Below are 18,857 nucleotides of genomic sequence, written 5' to 3'. Positions count from 1 at the left end.
AACAAAGCAGCCTGTACACGGCTTTGTATCCAGTGAAAATATAATTGAAACTCCCCGGGACATCTAAAAGGTCTCAGCCACCATTCCTATTCAGAAAAAACATAGCGAAAGGATGTTACGAATAATTTCCTTACCACGGGACATCCCACATGAGGATTTCCCTTCCCAAACTCCATCACTCGAACATGTTGTTATTGCAGTTCTATTTTGCTCTAGCTTGACTACGGTTTTAAGTGTTGTCTACTGTTTTCATAATCATATGTCTACCAAATGTTTTTGCTATAAAGTCATTATTGTCTTTTTCGTGGTTTCAACATTATGGATTTTCGATGCCTTCAGCTTCTGTCAAGCTGTATATTATGTATATCTGCCTCTTGTAACAGTGTTAACTGTCAGAGTGTACAATAAAATCTTTAAATCTTTAATCTTCAGCTTGAACCCAGTTTTATTGGTACACTGCATCTAATTACATGCATACCTGTTTCAGTGGTTGTCGTTTGTTGATGTGGTTTAAGTGTTTCTCGTTTCTCGTTTTTTATATAGATCAGACCGTTGGTTTTCCTGTTTGAATTGTTTTACACTAGTCATTTTGGTGCCCTTTATAGCTTGCTATTCGGTGTGAGCCAAGGCTCCGTGTTGACGGCCGTACTTTGACCTATTACTGTTTACTTTTTACACATTGTGACTTGGATGGGGAGTTGTCTCATTGGCACTCATACAACATTTTCTTATTTCTATATATCACATTTTTCATCCATCATGGTAGAATTTTGTCATATTTGGTTCAAAATGTAACAAATAGGACTGATGAAAAACTATGTAATCTTCCAAGAAGATTCACAGATCACGCCTGAATGGTATTAACATCTATTCCAATCAGCCAAACATCTAATAAACGAATATTTTTTCAAATCATATAAAAGCAAGTAATATTGCTGTTATGTCTGGATTAGGAAGATTTCCTATATATTTTTCAATTTTATTGGCAATGCTAAAATATGCTCATAGGTTAGAGAACACAAAGGATGGTTTATTATATGATGCATATATTTGTAATAAAAAGTTACATGTAAAAAATATTACTACATGGTTTTCTAGTGTTGACCGATTATGTACTATAGTTAAGAATAAATTATGTAAAAGTTTTCTGAATCATTGGAGAGAATTTTGAGAAATACTGTTGAATCGGTAAAAGTAAACTCTTGACTAATTTTTCAATTAAACATTTTTTTGGTACAGAAAAATATCTGGAATTAAAAGAATTTAAAGATAGACAAGCACTATGCAAGATCAGAATAAGTGCACACTCCCTAAAAATAGAGACGGATAGATATGCAAAAAACTATATCGATAAATCACAAAGATTATGTAAAAAATGCACGTTGGATAAAGTTGAGGACGAAGAACATTTTATGTGTCAATGTCCCCTTTATAATCTCCTGAGAAAAGAGTTTTATGATAACATTTTGATAAGTTGTAAAAATTTCGAAATGTTAAACACAATTACCAAGTTTAATTGGCTTTTTATTCAAGAAAACCCAGATGTATTGAAACTTATTGCAATTTACATTAATGAATGTCTTGAACTCAGAAAACTATCAATATAGTACAGATATGTTTTTATGTAACCCATTGAGAATATTTGCCTGTTAATATTAAATATAATTGTTATGCTTTTTTACTAATATGTCACGGTATGACTCTTGTCTGGCTGTGGTTTAACATCTTAGAATTGAGATGATTATATACATATTTATATATGATTATCAACATTTGATTATTGTGGCAAGTATCCAAATCATTGTAATAAATTACTTTGCTCTTCATGGGACCTTTAACTGGAACATTGTGGAATAAAATATCTTATCTTATCTTATCTTATAATGACTGTTTTGAGTTGCAAAATTTAAACAATTGTCATTCAGGATTTCATTGGAGTTATGTTGCCTCATCTTTAAGTTGTGTGTTTCCATGTGCTCATCTCACTACGATGCTCCAGTCTATGACCCTTTTCTTTTTCTTCATCTTTCAACAACCCATGGATTTATTTTTTATATATTTTTAAACTTCGACGAAAAATTTCAACTTTAAATGGAGTCAGCCTAAGCCTGGCCTTATCTCTCCGCTAATAGATGCATGATGTTTTCTCACAAAATAATTCAAAGTTTGGTGCCTATGTTAAACGCATCTATCCCATCGAACTTGAAATAAAGGATACAACATGTACATGCAGTTAAGTCTGCCTCATATCTTGACTTACATCTATAAATTGACAATGAGAGTCGGTTGAGAACAAGAAATTTACGACAAAAGAGTTGGTTTCAGCTTCCCAATAATGAACTGGCCATGTCTATATATATGTGGCAACATTCCAACAGCTCCTGCATATGGAGTATTTATCTTACCTCTTATACATTTCTAGGAATATGATTGGTTAAAAGCGTCCGCGTGGAGACCGTGTATATTCCATATTAGGTTAGCAGGGAGGCGGGGCTTATTCCAATACACGGTTAGTAGTGGTGTTACGTCCGTTTATAAAAACAAAACGGTACTGAGAAAAAATCTTAAAGGTTTCAACAAGAAATTGATGATTAAGATTGAAATAAATTCATAAAACACTTTTAAAGCTAACAAGTTGTTATTCTTGGCATCTGTTTTTGTATGATCAATGGAAGTAGTTTCGTGATGGTAACGGTATTGAAGACTTGCTCATTTTGATAGGTTACTAGTCTAAATATCACACGTTAAGATAGTCGGTAAGATAAATTCGTTACATAGTGTGCTAGTGACGTAATAGGTTTATATGGGGTCAGTAAATTCCATATGGGGATTCGAGCTTCGCTCTCACCCCATATGGAATTTACTGACCCCATATATACCGTATTAGGTCACTAGCACACTATGTAACTAATAATATCTCCCAGTTAATGCGATATCCCAGAGCTTGCATTTCCTTGATAGAGGGTTGATGATTACAAGGAAGCTTTTAATCCAAGACTTCAAAGTGGTGAAGTTGGAATCATCCCTTCGAAAATTTAACGAACGTCATCACGCCGGTTGGTTGACCATTATTGAATATCCGTTTCACAAATGTGTTCCAATTGTTGTAACCACAATCCCGTCGTTCTTTTCCTAGAATATGACCTACCGAATTAAACTTACTACTGGTTTTGTACTTACATAAGCAACATGTCGGGTGACACATGTAGTGCAGGATTTGTTTACCCTTCCGGAGCACCGGAGATCAACCCCAGTTTTTAGTGGGGTTCGTGTTGCTCAGTTTATAGTTTTCTATGTTGTGCTTTGTATACTGTTGTTTGTCTTATGGTCGATTTTCTTTTTTTTTTTGCCATGGCATTGTCAGTTCGTTTTCGACTTACTAGTCAGTTTGATTATCCCTCAGGTATCTTTCGCCTCTCTTTCCATGTACCAAGGATAATATTTGTTTGTATAATATTATTAATTATGTTAACATATTATAGATTCAAATGATGTTGTCATTTCAGTTATTCGTTTTGGTGATTCTTTTCATATACATAAATATCCATCCACCGAATGGACAATATTTAGATATAAGAAGATGTGGTATGAGTGCCAATGAGACAACTCTCTATCCAAGTCACAATTTGTAAAAGTAAACCATTATAAGTCAAAGTACGGCCTTCAACACGGAGCCTTGGCTCACACCGAACAGTAAGCTATAAAGGGCCCCAAAAATGACTAGTGTAAAACCATTCAAACAGGAAAACCAACGGTCTGATCTATATAAAAAACGAGAAACGAGAAACACTTATGAACCACATCAACAAACGACAACCACTTAACATCAGGTTCCTGACTTAGGACAGGTGCAAACAAATGCAGCGGGTTTAAACGTTTTGTACATTATCATGATTTATACTCTAGTGATAGAATGCTCCATCAAGCAAAAAGACGATCTAATTGCGTTAACCAAAAAAAAGTTCTAAATATTATACATGTTTAACACTAACTAAGTTAACCATTTTTTGTTAATTGACAGTGTACAAATTTTTTTGTATTTTGTGAAATTCAATCAAGTATATTCAAAACAAAATTGTGTTGAACAGGAGAAAATCTGTAGATTTATTACATTTGTTTCCGTGAAAACCTATCCCCAGGTTGAAAACAATCTACATATATATAGGCAACCCAATGGACTACGGAACCTGTTGGTGTAGGTGTCTAAGCCGAGAACTACTTCTGGAGAATGCCGTTCGTGTGGTGACAAACGCTGTAAATGATGCCTACATATGCTTCACTCATCAACATTCCACAGTAAGGCCACAAAAAATAACTGTAGAATATTTTCAATGTGACCCGCAAAAGTATGAATGTTATTTACATTCTAGAATGTTCTGGTTGTGGTTTTCAGTATGTTGGTGAGTCAAAGCAGCCTTCTCACAAACGCCTTAATGGTCATAGCAGTTATATCTGTAAGAAGTCACTTCTTCCAGTTAGCCAGCATTTCAGACAGTAAAAAATAAACTTGATGACTTTATCTGTATGAAAGTGCAAGTGATTGAACAAAACATTCACTGACGCTGTGCCAAGCGAGATGTTTAGGAGGGCTTCTGTTTAAAGGAACTAAATATACTTCATCCAAACGGCATCAACGGGAAGTACCAGCAGTTTGATAGAGGTGCTCATCTTTATTTTATACATATTAACACAAACTTCTACATTTTGACAATTTTGGATGTATAGATACGCATCCACGTTTATAAAATATAGAGTTTTTGATTTGTTTTATGAGGTTTAAGATTTCAGATTAGATCAATAGTTCAAAATGTATTGTATTTATTACCGAGCTATTTTCTTTTTAAATATAAAGAACTAATATTGTTTTACATTTGGTAAAAATAAACATTGACACTGACGAAGGTTATTTGCTCAACCTAAATATTTGTCAACACGATTTATATAGCATCCTCTTCATGTATTAGCATCTTATATTAGTATCGTTTTACAAATCTTAAGACTTTTATATAAACAAATGTCTGTGTCTATCCAATACACCCTCATTTTCCAAAAGGCAATCGAAATTTCGAACCCTTCTTTCCTGTTGACCTGCCTTGTTATATTTATTGTTGATTTGTTCTCGTCCTGAACATGCATGAGCTATTTGCCACTGGATGTTAAGCAAACTACAATCATTCAATCTTCTCTGAAACTATGGTTTATAATAATAAAGATCATTTATTCCTAATGGACAACCTTTTTATTTAATAACCACAAATTCTGAAAATTTTCTATCAGTGTTTGTATACAAATACATTGTATGTACAAATTTACAATGCAAAATAAGCAATATATAAATTTAAAAATCTGATTTTTATTAATCAGATTTATAGAACGCAAACTTTTATCATAATAAGAGCAGTGTCATTCTCCATACATTTTCTAGTTATTAAAACTATTCTCCAGATAAGTGTATCATGCACCAAGAAACAAAATATGTGGAAAAAAGGGAACGAAATACCACATGCAGTTAAAAAAGGTCACAAGAGATTACCATGAAAACAAAACATGGAGCTGGCATGTCACTAACTGCTAGTAGTCATTGGTTAATTTATGTGTCATTGTCATCTTGCTTAGTTTCTTCTGTTACCTATTCTGACATCGCACTCGGACTTCTTTTAAACTGAGTTTTACTGTGTGTATTGCTGTGTGTTTGTTTATTCTACATTGGCTAGAGGTATAGGGGGAGGGTTGAGATCTCACAAAACATGTTTAACCCCGACGCATTTTTGCGCCTGTCCCAAGTCAGGAGGCCTTTATTAGTCATGTCTTTTTTAAAATTTTAGTTCATTTATATGTTTCGTTGTTTAGTGTGACGTCCATTTTCACTGAACTAGTACACATTGTTTAGGGGCCAGCTGAAGACCGCCTCCGGGTGCTGGATTTTCTAGCTGTGTTGAAGACCTATTGGTGGCCTTCGGCTGTTTTCTGCTCTTTGGTCGGGTTGTTGTCTCTTTGACACATTCCCCATTTCCATTCTCAATTTTATCAACTCTCTAACAATTATAAAAAAATAAAAATTAAATAAATAACATACATACATATAAATAAATAGATGGTTTATCATGTATTAACATATATATTTTTTTTACATTTTCAATTTAAATTTGGTTTCAAAATCGTTAAAGAATCAAACTCGATATGGCGTTTTGGCAACTTCTATGCACTATTGTTTAATCGGAAGACTTCAACTCTACAACATATTAATGGAGCAGAACGACTAATGAGAAAATGTGACGAAACATTCCTAATCGGTAACAAGACATACTCATTAATGAGATGTCTAGCTCATAGGCTCTCATGGGATTATTAATCCCTAATCTCAATTAACATTTAAAATGTGTCCTGGGTTGTGTATCAGTTTCATAATGCCTTCATTTTGGTGATTAATTCTTTATCATTTATAAAATAATGCGAGAATTGCGTTTCTTTAACTTGTCTTGTATGGGTAACGTGCACTTTCAATCATATCATTCCAGCTAATTAGGATTCTAAATTGACATGCATAGAAATATTAACAAGAATTAAATAAACAAAAAATGATCATATCTTTTTAACAATATTTCAAAACAAATATTGTAAAATAAAAATAAACACAAAATTTGCAAGCGTAAAAAATGGAATGGATTTTATCTCGGGTAAATAGTCTACCCGGTTTGTTAAACAATTCTCTTTATAACTCGATTTCATGTGCGTTTTTATTTTCAACATAATTAATAGGAATGAACACTTTATCTATACACGAAGGGCATCAAAGACAAAGGCTGATCAGATATGATGAATTTATAAATTTTGATTTCCCAATTGCCTCCACATGTATTGTTATAGAGTTATATAGGAGGTTGAGTTCAGGAGAATTAATAATCGAGATGGTTACGAAGGGTTAATCATAAAACAAGAGAAATAGAATAAATTTATATGATATTAAGTCTTTGATGTTATTCCAGTAACTTTCACAAAATCTAAAATATTTCGCATAAGCACGAGACTAGGTACTCAGCAATATGTTTATCGCCTTTTTAATATCGTGATGTAAACTCCATTCTGATACATAATGTATTAAAAGGAAAAATATATTGCACAAATTTAAAACTGCTAATTCTCATCATGCAAGAAAAAAGCAATCCAATTTTATTTTTGTAAATCACTGTACAATAAAATTTAATTAGAGTCTATAAGTATGAGAGAATCTGTTAGAAATAAGTTTAATTATTAATTACCTAGTAGGGTTTCAGTAAAGGAACGTGATAGCCCACGCAAGCCTGTATGTTGGTTTTCATAACTTGTTAAAATTAAGAACAACTGAAACGATGTGCTATAGTAATCATGTTATCTATCTGTACATATATATCTCTCACTTTCAGTGGAAAGTAAAAATATGGACATCAGGTCTAATCTGAATCGACGTCAGGGGCGGATCAATGATTTTCGAAAGGGGATATGATAAGTTTTTTCGACAATGTTATGCTAAAAATTATATCTTTTCAATGCAAAAGGATGTTCGTTCTATATCCTCGAATTCGCCACTGGACGTATTGAAAGTGCTGCTTATGTGCTTGATTTTTAAAACATCAAAGTAGGCTCGATCATACAGATGCTCCATAAACCAATCGCGCACTACAATTGGATATAACCTTATGGGATAGAACACCGAGCGAACACATACATGTTGAACTATACGCCACATTCTTTATATTCCTGTCCCAATACAGGAGACTATAGTCCAGTGTTTGTGGTTTGTTTCCATCTATCATAATTGTTTTCCGCTTTATTCCATAAGCTTGAATTAAACCTTATAAAAATAAGGAGATGTTGTATGATTGCCAATGAGACAGCTATCCACTAGAGTCCAAATGACGTGGATGCAGCAACTATAGGTCACCGTACGGTCTTCAGTAATTAGATAAACCCATACCGTATAGTCGGCTATAACAGGCGCCGACATGACAAAATGTGAAGCAACTAAAACGAAAATACTACCGTCCTAATTTATTGCAAAACAATTAACGAAAAACAAATTTGACAGACAGCAACAAAGACAACTACCGAATTACTGGCTCCTGACTTGGGACAAGCAAATGAAGAATGTGGCAGATTTAAACATGTTTGCGAGTACTCAACCATCCCCTAACCTTAGACAGCACAACATAAGAACAAACTGTAAAATTCAGTTAGAGATGGCTTAACTCAACAGATGGGTGCAAAGCACAAAACAACTAACATAAAAACAAAGGCCACAAAGTACCTATCTTAAGAGTACCCGAAGTTACTGAAAGCTAGTGCAAATATAAAAATAAGAAGATGTGGTATGATTGCCAATGAGACAATTCTCAAGCAGAGACCAAATTACATAGAAATTAACAACTATAGGTCAACGTCAATTACAACTAAGTACTATAAATAAATCACAATCTCTCAGACTTAGTTAACATTCTCACCGGGGCCTTTTAAAGCATACAATATGGCCGGTTTTGCCTATTGTTAAGTGCCGTACAGTGACCTGTACATGTTCAAAACTTTTTTTCTAGTAGACATTTGCAGACAGTGCGTTGAGCGTTCACGATGAAGGTAAGTCCAGAAAAGCGCTTCGGACGCATGCAATTTGTAAAGTGTTGTTTTCATTTATTTGTCCCATTGCCAATCATGCAACATCTCATTATTTTTTATATTGTCCCTTTGTTGTTTACGTAAATTAGACAATATCATAACAAACAAAATAAAATTAGATTAAAAAAACCCCAGATATTTGAGGACAATGTACGGGATTCAGGAATATACCCGCGTGTCTTTTTCATATTTGTCAAGCTCTAATAATGTACACAAGTATTAGAGACTCCCACAGGTCTGCCACCAACACTTAATATTCTTCAAGTAAAACAATTGTAAAACTAGGAAATATAAATCAAGGCAATCACTGATGAGGGTTCCTACTTGTGAAAGCACAGTAACAATGGAAAATGCTTTCCTAGATTTTTAAATACTCAATTCGGTTGACAGATATGACTTTCGACTCTCTACACTACATCTCAACTCTATCTTTAATATCGAACGGAATTTTTCTAATTTAATCAAATGGAAGCTTCGAAAATTTGATTGCAAAATTCATTTGTTGCAACTCATATAAAGTCTTCTTCTGTAAGGAAAAGGATAAATATGCTAGCTGCAACTCGTGCAAAGTCAGCCTTCTTCTGTACGAAATAAGGTGAATATGATAGATATATACTTACTGGAACTGTGATGAGGTGATTAAAGCTGTACATTTTCTCATTGAAAACATCTCTATGTACGATTCGGTAATAAAGTATATCGACATGTTGTAAGTACTCCTATGGGCACTACGTGTGCACTTTTAATAGGGGATTTGTTCTTGTATTGTTTTGAATCACAGTTAATGGCACATTAAAGATCGTCTGTATTCAATTTAATTGAGAAAAAAATAATAACACTTACCGTTACCTTGATGAGATTTTTTCTTTAAATTATCAAAAATTCTCTATATATTCTGCGGAAATTAACCCATGGGAACTGACTTTATACAAATCTAATATAAACAGAGGTACTTGGCCTTTCCTTGATCTGGATATTTCGGTTTACAAGGGAAACTCCACGAAAACAAATTACATGACAAATTTTTAACAACACTTAATCATAGTCATTAATTGCCCCAAGGACATACGCTGAATCTATATGAACCATAGTAGTATAAAAGGGAAAAACTTTGAGCAAAGTTCACAGACGGATGAACTAAAGAAAGACGAACAAACGAACAAACGAACGGACACGATTATAAAGCTTCAGTAAGTGGGTATCTAATTTAATCGAACATTGTATATTTCTGAAAGTCATCCAAGGTAGATATGTTATATATACTCATATTAGATTCCACGAACGACTTCTGTAATTAAAAAATGATATGATTAATATTTAAAGACAACAACCATTGCTAGAACACACGATAACAAAACCAGACAAATGCTTGCCTGACTATAATCATCTATTGATATTTATTATCATATTGTGAATTGCAAAAATATGTCTACCTGCGTAAAAATAATTAAAATGTCAATTGTGGTGACAAAATTACCAAAACATAGTCTATTATTTATGAAATTTGTCTGGAATATGTCTGAAAATCAGTGCCAAATCGTGTGTTCACAGCATATTAACGTCTCCCAGTCCGTGTTTGTTATTGTTTATAATATATAATATAGGTATAGGTTATTCAAAGAAGCTTACACTACAAAAGTATCTACATTGTCTGCCCAAAGAAGAGGCGTAAAACTCAAAACGAAAGAAGTTTTGTTCTAACAGAAATGTGCATTTCTACATACTATATTCAAACAAGTATTCGGAACTCTTTAAAAAAGGTGTGGGCGGTCACGAAAACCGAACAGCAATTTGATCAAAACTCAAATTCATCATCACTGATTTACGCACCGAAATAATAAGCATTGCGAAATCGAAAATGTTATTTTAATTAATTCATCAATAACTTATTGCGCTTTAGACGTTGACGACTGTGAGACAATGTCTGTTGAATCCAAATATTGTCAGAACATTAAGAAAATAAAAGATTCAAATCATATCAGCAGCCTCTTTCCACTCCAACGTTAGTTGACATAACAAGCTAAGGTATGTTTGTTGTGAGGAACAACCGAAATCATCAGTGGGCTAATCGTCCAGATAAAAAGTATACAAGAATGCATATCTGCAAATTCTCTGTTATGTTATTAGGACATAAAACCATATCAAAGATTGAATAATATTCCAGCGAGTGCTTGTAGATTAATTACTATTTCATGTTTCAATTTTTATTCGATAAAAAAATCTGAGACGACTGCAAAACAAAGTATAGAAATAATTTTAACATACCGAATCATGACATTTTCAAGTGCCAAGTGACACTACAGAAGATTAAGGAATTGCAATAAAGGTCTCATATATAGAAGTGAAACCACAAGGAGTTTTAAGTAAGAATAATTGATGAATTTGCATAACAATTTTACGCTAGATGTGGTACATTGTATGCTTATTGAAGGTTTTCAGAAAATCGGATTGTTATACATGTATTTACATGTAGTAGTTGATGATTTCCGGAACGCCATGTTTCTTGAAACATCAGACGAAAAATGGCAAACACAAAGGTGATACATGTACATTAAGGATATGCACAGTTCTAAAGAATGTTTTGAGAGCTGTGAAATTTGAAAAAAAAAAGAATTTGGTTGAAACTATGGGGGTTTTGAATTGCTGGTGTGGCATCTTAATGTTTTTCGGTACATATTCATCCTTAACTTAAAAATTTGGGCTTTGCGTTTTCCGGATGAAGGTAAATCTAGACAAGCGTTTCGGACGCATGAAATTTTAAATGTTATTTTCCTTTTCTGCACGGGTCAATGCCGCTGCAGGTAAACTTAGTCACCGAGGTTATCTCAGACCATTAGTCTGTGCTTCGGTACTAACATGATTTGTAACATACCTTTCTTAAATTCTCCCTCTATAAATTTATAAATTATAATGAAACTAAGATTCCAACTCCCTCAGGTAAAGTTTAACTTACTAGTATATGGGTTTGGCTATTATTTTAATGTCCATTGTGGCTATATATTCCACACTGTCTATTGAAATTCAAGTGTACATACTTATTTGGTAATGAATTCAATAGTGTATGAATTATGAATCCATGTTTTTTTTCTCGAAAATTGATTGCTTCTCATAATCTTATATTGGTAAAGAAATTCCGCATTCATACAATTACATAGGTAAATGACTTTCAAACGACACTGATACTTTACAAGTACATGTTATTTTTCTTTTCAAGTGTTACGATAATTTCGGTATACGTTAAGATATTTGACTTTCAACTAAAATATATATTTGGCTTTAAAGTCATTTCAGCCCTGTTCAGTAAGATAATTTTTTTATGAAAACTTACCTTATTTATATTTTTTGGATGGAAAAATCGTCGAATCGATTAGTTCATTCGATTAATCATATCTAATAACGGTCGTATATCATATAAATTATTATGATTTTAGAGTCCGTTGACACGGCTTACGTTTCTGGTGTTGATTTCCTTCAGGTACACTTGATGCCAAAAGTTGAATAATTATGCTAGCCATATAAAAAAGGAAAAAGAGAGCAACAGAACATTTATAACCGTCTCAGACCAGTTTTATGTGACTTGAAACAAGGCCTTGAACTTGTTTCATTCTGTTTACAAGCACTAAAAATTTCAACAACATTATATCATCAGGTCCGTTCCGAAGAACTGATTTTTGAGTGGATGGTTTTAGCGAACTATCCTATGAAACTAAATGGAACCACCAAAAGGAAGTTAATAATACATTCTGTGAGTTTGCCACGGGTGTCGAATGAAAATCTGACTGCCATCTTTTAAGATACATTCCCGTATGTATTGCTATATCATAACTGTATGACTGTTAATGTGCAAGTATTGCCATGTATTGAATTTGAATCAAAATAATATAACTTTGTGTTCAGATTCATTAGCCTAACCCTTATTAAATACGAATAAGAGGAGATGTGGTGGTATACACCAATGAGAAACCAACCCAACAACCCAATAAACCCCACAAAATATTTATAATTACGATACTGTTGTCAGGTCATTAAAGATTGCACATTTTGGCTTTAATATTGATTCACTTATAGGGTCTTTGCATCGGATTAAACATATTTATTCTAAAACCAGTTGTTGGCATGACACGGGTTATGTTCTTCTCATATATTTTATGATGGTATAATACTAAACCCCTAACAGGAGGGATTGTGCCTGATATTCATATGATGAAGACATAATCTTTCAATCAGTTTAATTGAGGTCTGGAGCTGGCATGTCAGTAACTGCTAGTAGTCTGTTGTTATTTATGTATTATTGTCATTTTGTTTATTTTCTTTTGTTTACTACTCTGACATCGGACTCGGACTTCTCTTAAACTGAGTTTTACTGTGCGTACTGTTGTAAGTTTGTTTTTTCTACATTGGCTAGAGGTATAGGGGGAGGGTTGAGATCTCAAAAAACATGTTTAACCCCGCCGCATTTTTGCGCCTGTCCCAAGTCAGGAGCCTCTGGCCTTTGTTAGTCTTGTATCATTTTTAATTTTAGTTTCTTGTGTATAATTTGGAGTTTAGTGTGACGTCCATTATCACTGAACAAGTATACATATTTGTTTAGAGGCCAGTTGAAGGACGCCTCCGGGTGCGGGAGTTTCTCGCTGCATTCAAGACCCATTGGTGGCCTTCGGCTGTTGTCTGCTCTATGGTCGGGTTGGTGTCTCTTTGACACATTCCCCATTTCCATTCTCAATTTTATAAGTCAACTTACAGTCATTGAACTGTTGTTAACACAGTAACAGCAGAAAAGTGTGAATGTAAAGCTCTTATTATTTCGAATGACAAAACGCAAATTCTTTGAAAAATCAGCAATACTAACTGCTTTTTATTCATGTGCAATACACTTTCGTCTATTTGCAATCTTATTTCTAAATGTGGTTCTTTAATGACAAAAGATTTGTTCCTTTAGAACTATCAAATGTTAAAATGCTCTCCGTGTCAACGTTTAATAAAACAATGCATAGAAAAACTAACGAAATGCTTGATTTAACCTGCTATTTCATGGTTCTATCATAAATGTAAATTTGAGAACTGAATGCATTTATTGTAATTTTATGGGGTTGTAAAAGCGTTAAACGTGTATACTATTTTAGTATGAAGCGCTTCCGCGCGCTTTATACAAAATGTGCTTCGGTCATCGCTTTTACACCTGAATAACATTTTTTTATAGAGTGAAAATTTGTCTTTTTCGATAGAAAGAAGGATAACTCAATTTTGATGATTACACACATGGGACTCGGTTAGCAGATTAGAATTTTGTTAAACAATGTTTTTTCAATTTTTTTTTTCGTATTTCCGGTCTATTCGAAGTACATTATTAACGTTTTTAACGTTGGCATCAATATTTCTTTGTTTTCTAGCAATGTGCAGTTTACTATCAATATCCGTATACTGAAAAATCCTATATCAAACACAAAAAAAGTGATAAAAATGAAGTAGCACCACTTGGAAGAAATGGGAAATTAGAAACTGATTCAATAAACAAAGCAAATATACTAAATGATCAATTCAAATCACTCTTCTCCGCTGCGTGTCCCATCAGTAAAAGAGATTTTGAAAAGAAAAAAAAAACTCATGACAAATCTACCAGAAAACTATCCAAACAGCGAACAAATAATCATCCTAATAATGGAGTGGAAAAACAACTGAAAATCTAAAACCCACACAAGGCTGCTGGACCAGACAACATCAAGCCAATGATACTGAAAGAACTAGCCACTGAAATTGCTCCGATCTTAACCATCATTTACAGTTTTTCAATGGAGAAAGGAAAGAAACCCGATGACTGGCGAACTGCAAATGTCACTCCGGCATATAAGAAAGGCCAGAAATACATTCCAGCTAACTATAGGCCAATATCCCTAACATGTATCTGCATATAGTCACCAGTAACATCATGAAACATGCAGAGGTAAATAACATCATATACCCTCTACAAAATGGCTTCAGGAATAAAAGATCATGCGAAACACAACTCCTTGAATGTATCGATGATATCACAAAAAATCTGGAAAACGGAAAACAATCAGATCTTCTTATACTGGACTTTTTAAAAGCTTTTGACAAGGTGTCCCACAGTTTACTCCTCCATGAACTTCACTATTATGGCATTCGAAGGACAACAAACAAATGGATAACGGAATTTCTCACCAACAGAACCCAAGTAGTAATTGTTGAAGACGAAACATCAGACAAAGTGAAAGTAGAATCCGGAGTACCACATGGACCAGCCTTAGGATCCAGCCTCTTTCTTTTTTACATTAACGACCTACTTGACTGAACTATGAAAATGAGGTCAAGGTCAGATGATACCTGCAAGACAGACTTGTACACCTAACAATCATTCCATACACAAAATATAGTAAACCTATTGCTTACAGTACTTGAAAAGCAGATCAAAACTTATTATTGACCAATGAACCATGAAAATGAGGTCAGGGTAAGATGAAACCTCCCAGACTGACATGTACCCATTACAATCATTCCATACACCAAATATAGTTGACCTACTGCCTATAGTATTTGAGAAACGGACCTATTACGTAAGGGGACGACCATTTGATATTCTTGGGGGGGGGGGGGGGGGGGGTGGGGGGGGGGGGGGGGGGGGGGGGGGGGGGCAGAGATTTGTTTGGATGGGTTCTTTATTTTCTGCACTGTTGAAGCATGATTTTTCATTTTCATTTAAAACAAGGGACTGATTATCTATTTTCACAATTATATTTATAGTATTTGAAAACATACAATTTTTAAATTCTTATATAAATAACATAGTCAATTAAGTCAATCAGAATTAATCATCATCCTCTGGAAGTTAATCTTCTGAATTGCAAACTGCATATATTGCATACGGACAAGGTATTAAAAGCTGGGCTGTAACTAGCCTCTTTTAAAAGTTGTCAAACATTTCGCCGAGCGGAGCGAGGCGAAAAAAAAATCAGCGAAGAGTCTGGGGTTCGCTGAAGGCCCCAAGAAGCTATAGAAAAAATGGCGCAAAATCATGCCTTATGCGCGTTTCCAGACCCTTTCTTAATCTGAAACGTAAGTTCTGTTTTAATTTTTTGACAATATTCTGATCTCAAAGCAAAATATATAGATTCAGTGTAAGCCTTTTAGTTTTTAGGGACAACATCAAAAGACCAATATGTAGGACAAAGCAAAAAATGTTTCAGTTTGCAGAAAAAACCTTTTATGCCTGTCAATTATAGATATAAGAAGATGTGGTATGAGTGCCAATGAGACAACTCTCCATCCAAGTCAAAATTTATAGAAGTAAACCATTATAGGTCAAAGTACGGTCTTCAACACGGAGCCTTGGCTCACACCGAACAATTATGTTTTTTTTCAAATTAAGTTAAGAGGGGGCTGATTATCATTGATATAACTATGTCAAGTCAGTTTTTATAACACATTTCAATAACAACTTGCTGTATAGTTCCTAACTGAGATACAATTTAAAGTAGTTTGTAATAGACAAAAGGTCCTCAAATATAATAAAACTCAAGTTTAAAACATAATTACTAAATTACAAATAGAATGCAACACTAAGAGAATAGTCATAAAGACGGGCAATCAATGAACAAAAGACAAACCCGGGAACAGATAAAACACAAAACGACAAACATTATAGACAATCAACACTGAAAAATAAAAATAAATGAGAAACATGGATCTCAAAAAACAGGGGCTACGTCAGAGGGTGAACAGAACTTGCTTCTTGCAAGACACTTGCCGTGAAAACAATTTGATATGAAGACAAGCTTTAGTTTTGAAATTTCCAATATGAGGCATTTGCCTCAATGTAGTTACGGCCCTGTAATAAAAGTGAGGTAAATGTTCACGAGACAATATACCTCAAGTGAAATGAAACCCATTTTCAAACATTTCAAATACATTAATATTTATATTATTAAAAGATTTGGGAAGTTTTTCCCGAAAAAAATATGAAAAAAGACGAATTTTGGAAGAATCTGGTGCCATCTCATACTTCATAATAGCATTATAAAATGGCTTAAAAGACCTTCCAAGTTATTTTGAATACATTGTAAGTCAGGTTATTTATTTTAAAACTAACACAGAACAAACCATTCATTTTTGTTATTATCAAGGCTGAGTTATTTATTTTCAAAATCCTCCTGCCCCCCCCCCCCCCCCCCCCCCCCCCCCCCCCCCCTCCAGAATATCAAATGGTCGTCCCCTAACTTTAACCTTGATCACTGATCCATTTAATGAGGTCAAGGTCAGGTGAACTCTGTCTGACGGACATGTTGACGTTGCAAGGAACCCATATACCAAATATAGTTATCCTATTACTCATAATAAGAAAGAAATTCACAAAAAAAACTCAATTTTTTTTTAAGCAGTCGCTGAACCATGAAAATGAGGTCAAGGACATTGACATATGATTGACGGAAACTTTGTAATATAAGGTATCAACATTCAAGATATGAAGCATCCAGGTCTTCTACCTTCTGAATTATAAAGCTTTATACAAATAGTTTACGCCGCCGCCGGATTGTAATACCTATGTCTCGCATACTGCGACAAAAATCCAATCAAGTGGGACTACAAAACTCCACGGCCATACTCTGGAGCATGAAACATTGACTAAATACCTAGGCTGCACCATTGCAAATGATCCAGATTGGGGAAAACACATTAACAACATCACAGGAAAAGCCAGCCAAAGTCTTAGTTTCTTACATCGAAACCTCCACATCAGCTCAAAATCCGTCAAGGAGCATGCCTATAAAATATTAGTAAGACCGCATATGGAATACACCACAACAGTATGGGACCTGTACCAGCAAAACCATTTAGATAAAATTTAAAAAGTACAAAAACGAGCTGCACGATATGTAACCAGCAGACATAGAATTAGATCAAGTGTCAGCAACATGATATCTGAATTAGGATGGAAAAGCTTACAAACAAGAAGCTCGACTCATCATGTGTTACAAAATAACAATTGACCTTGTAGCCATAGATAAGAGTAAATATCTACAAAAACCAACAAGAAGCTCTAGTCAGACAGGACATCATACTTACCTATTACAGCCAGCCACTAAAGACTGTAGGAAATGGTCCTTCTTCGTAAACACCGTCAAGGATTGGAACAAACTGCCTCCAGATCCCGGCTCCAGATATCACCACAGGGAAGTCTCTTGAGACATTCAAGTCTCAAGTGACCAAAACCTCTAACTAAATCAACTCAACAATTTGTTTTAACCTGTTTTTAATCATGCGCAACTTGCCAGAATATTCATCATGTTGAATGTGGGCAGTATTTGAAAGAAGAAGTCAAATTACAGAAAAACTGAACTAAGTACAAATCTTCCTTTTGATCACTGAACCATGAAAATGAGGTCAAGCAACTTCTATCAGATAAATATATACACCTTAAAATGATTCTATACAGCAAATATACACACCTATTACTTTAATAACTTTGGAACTGACCTAAGCATGAAAACTCAACCTTGACATTTAAAGAGGTGCAAATAAGGTTTCTCCTGTGACCGTAAGAAAGTCATTGTGATGTTACACTATTGTTTCAGAAAAAGGGTGAAGGTTTGGTACCATTAAAACGTTTAAACCCGCTGCATTTGTTTGCACCTGTCCTAAGTCAGGAATCTGATGTTCAGTAGTTGTCGTTTGTTGATGTGGTTCATAAGTGTTTCTTGTTTCTCGTTTTTTATATAGATAAGACCGTTGGTTTTCCCCTTTGAATGGTTTTACACTAGTAATTTTTTGGGGCCCTTTATAGCTTACTGTACAGTGTGAGCCAAGGCTCCGTGTTGAAGACCGTACTGTGACCTATAATGGTTTACTTCTATAAATTTTGACTTGGATGGAGAGTTGTCTCATTGGCACTCATACCACATCTTCTTATATCTATATACACCTTGAAATGATTATTTAGGCCAAACATATAATTTGACCATTAACTTATAGTAACTAAAAATTTGATGTAACCACATTATCTTTACATTGACTTATGCCTTCTATGTATGAAATATGGATTGTCTAGATTTTTTATTATGCGACATATGACTTAATGCTATTGCTGTCGAATTAAAATAGATTGTTCTGCATTCTGGTACATACCAAAGGTGACTTTTGCAAAACGTATGCAAACATTAATTAATTTGGCATGCTATAGTTATACAAGTATGTGGCCA

At 34.2% G+C, this 18,857-nt stretch overlaps 1 protein-coding gene across 1 annotated transcript in view; it reads left to right on the top strand.

Annotated features, from left to right (window-relative positions):
* LOC127701296 (beta-catenin-like protein 1) overlaps window positions 1-18,857 on the top strand; it is a 370,618-nt gene that overhangs the window by 317,141 nt on the left and 34,620 nt on the right. The gene's annotated exons all lie outside the window — the stretch shown is intronic.

Source organism: Mytilus californianus, unplaced genomic scaffold, assembly GCF_021869535.1.
Source record: "Mytilus californianus isolate M0D057914Y unplaced genomic scaffold, xbMytCali1.0.p SCAF_5, whole genome shotgun sequence".
Taxonomy (NCBI): domain Eukaryota; kingdom Metazoa; phylum Mollusca; class Bivalvia; order Mytilida; family Mytilidae; genus Mytilus; species Mytilus californianus.
This window is presented reverse-complemented; position numbering and strand designations above follow the sequence as displayed.